Source organism: Ananas comosus, linkage group 1 (assembly GCF_001540865.1).
Source record: "Ananas comosus cultivar F153 linkage group 1, ASM154086v1, whole genome shotgun sequence".
NCBI classification, from domain to species: Eukaryota; Viridiplantae; Streptophyta; class Magnoliopsida; order Poales; family Bromeliaceae; genus Ananas; species Ananas comosus.
In genome coordinates this window covers 10,106,536-10,109,889 of record NC_033621.1, presented here as the reverse complement: position 1 = coordinate 10,109,889, position 3,354 = coordinate 10,106,536, and the positions used below count along the sequence as shown (strand labels likewise).

General features: G+C 39.3%; 1 long non-coding RNA gene across 1 annotated transcript; it reads left to right on the top strand.

Annotated features, from left to right (window-relative positions):
* On the top strand, positions 1,001-2,571 carry LOC109720744. The gene is made up of 3 exons (XR_002219047.1): positions 1,001-1,089; positions 1,326-1,470; positions 2,537-2,571. It is a non-coding gene; the product is annotated as an uncharacterized LOC109720744 (long non-coding RNA).

Here is a 3,354-nt window from a genome sequence, read left to right as displayed (position 1 = left end):
ATATTTTTAAATATGTCCCTCTTACTATTAAAAAATTATTTATATTTTAACAGCAAATAAGTGAAATATCAATTTTGTTATTATAAATATGTCCATTCGATCAAAAGCCATAACAATTATAATCATGTAGAAATATCATCGAAAAAATTTTTAATGGTCATCATCTCCTTCTTCATTTCTCATCTTTTTTCTTTTTAAAATCCAATCAATTCCACGATAGTTGCAATCTCTTTTCTCACTCATTTTTTTATAGACCTTTTTTTTTTTTTGAGCAAAAAAAGAAAAAAATCATAGAGAAAATTGAATGGACAAACAATGCGTATTTGATATGGGCGAAGCAACACGCATCGTGGATGAATGGAGACAAAGAAACTTTAGTCGTGTATGAAGGTGTAAGGTATCGAAAATTCGACGAAAACGGCTAACTTTGGCACAATGGACCAAAGTGAGCAATCGAATGTTTGGACAAGTTCCATTCGGTATTTCAACATGTTTGGAAGAGTAAAAATGAGTTCCAAAAGTGTTGGAATAGTTTTAGCGTTGTTGGACGTGAAACGAAATCGAAACAGATCGAAAAAAAACAGCATTCTGGCACTGTTGTACCGGTACAAGGTTGATGCTGTACCGGTACAACCATCGCGGAACAGTGCCTGATGGCTGTACCGGTACAAGGGCCTTGTACCGGTACAAAACCCGCGCGACCGAGCAACCCGAGCCTCGGGTTTGCTCTCTGTTTCGCTGTTACGCAGGGCTTGTACCGGTACAAGACCCCGTGTACCGGTACAAGGGCGCGGCAGCAGCGGGTTAAGTTGCAAAATCTGATAAAATGAGGGCTTTTTAGCATATTGTTACAATAGAGGACTTATTCCTCTCACTCTCAGCTCTCTTCTCTCTCACTCTCACAGCCTCTCTCTCTCTAGCCCCCTCTCTCTCTCTAACCGGTTGAAGAAGAAAAGAGAAGAGAAGAAGAAAAGAGAAGAGAAGAAGAAAAGAGAAGGAGGGAAAGGAAGAGAAGATCAAGGAGAAGAAGATAAAGCTCCTTTCTCTCCTCTCCATCAAGCTTGGGCCTTCTTTGGAGCAAAACCTAAGGTAAGCTCTAACCCTAGTTTTTGGATTTCCAGGGTTTAGGGGTTTTTGTTGGTTTTAATGGTTCAAATGGAACCTAATGAGCTTAGAGAACATGAATTTAGCTCACAATGAAGTTAGAAGCCATTGCTTCTCATGGGTTCTAAATCTAGGGCTTGATTTTGGGAATTTTGCAAATATTAGGATTTGATCTCCTTTGAGGGGTTAGAAACCTAATTCTTATGCTTATAAACGCGTAGGCGAAGACGGTTCATCGATATGAGAATCGAGTGCGAAGATATTGCCATTTGAAGTGCTAAAGGGTTAAAGCTAACCCAACGAGAATTAAGCGGCGACAAGACTAGCTCGAGATCGCGTCTCGGAGTATTTTCGGCATCACCTAAGGTGGGGGAGTGCCATCCCGAAGTCATCGGGCCACCTTCTATGTCTAAGTTTAATTTGATCTATTTGCATATTGTGCATAAACATATAGGGTTAGAAAATGATTATTGTTGCTTATACTTGCATGCTAGTAGTTCAATAAATATATCTTGCTTGGTTGGTTTATGATCTAGTATGCATGATGATTATATGATGAAAACTATATGTTGAGAACCTAGACCCTATATGAGATAATTAATGCTTATGTTGCTAAAGAACTAGTATGATGAAACTAGTGTTGATAATGAGTCAAAATTGACGAGTGGCATCTAGTTAGAAAACTATGACAAGTGGCATCTAGTTAGAAAACTATGACAAGTGGCATCTAGTTAGAAAACTATGACAAGTGGCACATATTTGATGTTTACTTGAGATGATCATATTAGTGTAATCGAGACACTATGAGCTTGGGTACAAGAATTGTTGATCTATGCTAAGATTACCCTCAAAGGGTTGTTGTTGCTCGTGAGTTGATCATGCTCACATTGCCTGTCTGCGCTTGGTGGGGTCGCTCCCCTCAAGTTGTGCGCTCCGGAGTTTGGTCACTAGAGAGGCAGCCCTGCTTGCTGCTCGGATAGCCGATTGTTATCCGCAGGCGTACTCGGGGATAGTCCAGCTAGGCATCCCTCGGAGGTTGATTTGTGAGCCTTGCTTATGAACCTTGCGTTCACTTGGAGATTGGATTACCCAGTGAGTCTTACCCATGATTGATGTTCATAGTAGCTATTCATTGTTCATATCAGCTTATTTGCTTTCCCTAGTAGCATGTCTTATAGCTTACTATGATAGCTGTTGTAGATGTTTATAGTAGTTGCTTACCCTACTATTTATTGTTCATGCATTCATGATTTCAGATTGAGGCATAGTTTGATATAGTTGTTTTACATACCTGCTTCCAGTTCAGCTTAGTTTTATATATATTGCATATATATATCTCTCTATGTCTGCTTAAGACCTAGTGGGTAGATCGGCGGAGTCGGCGGCCGAACCCACTGGGAACTATTCGTAGTTCTCACACCCATTGTTGCAGGTGCTAGTTCGAGTGTCCCGACCGAGCGGGAGGATCGCGGCAAGGGCTTAGCGCCCTAGCAGTATCGGTTGATAGCTTTACCTTTCCTACTTGCATTAGCTCTATACCCTGTACTTTTGGTTATGCTTTGAGAGTAGATGATGTATAGGGTGAGGTTTTGGAGAGCATATGATGTATTTACATGTTGAAAAAGAATGCAAGTTGTATTAAATGGTTGAACTTTAAATGATATCGAAAGAGGGTTAAATGTTTCAATTATGTTCAAATAGTTAAGTTTCTCTTTTTTGTATACTTGTATGATTTTACTTGTATCGCTTGCTCTAGTTGGTTGTAGCACTGTTTGTACTCTCGTTTCGTTGTTGATTGTGTATGAATGCAAGTTGTTTTTCTGGGGACTTGTTGTACACGATCTGTTGCTTAGCCTTGGGCGGACAGGGAAAACTCCGTCCGTTCGGCGTCCGTTCGCCGCGTCCGAACCGTGCAAAATCGGTAGCGGTCTCGGGACGGGGGCGTGACAGAAGGAGAGAGAGAAAGAGAAAGAGGAAGAAGAAGAGTTCTCATTGCTAGAATTTTTGATTGAGCGAAGAAGGTATAATATAAGAGGAGTAAAAATATCAAGTTATCTTATAAACTAATCAGAGTTAAGTATTTAACCCATGATTAACTAAATTTTTTTAACGGATTCTAACAATAGAGACATATTTAAAATTATTAGGACTTTTGTTATAACAATATATGAAAGTTGAACTTTATAGAAATATATTTGCAATTCACTATATTTATAGTGATCGACCTATATACAATTAACTCTATATTTT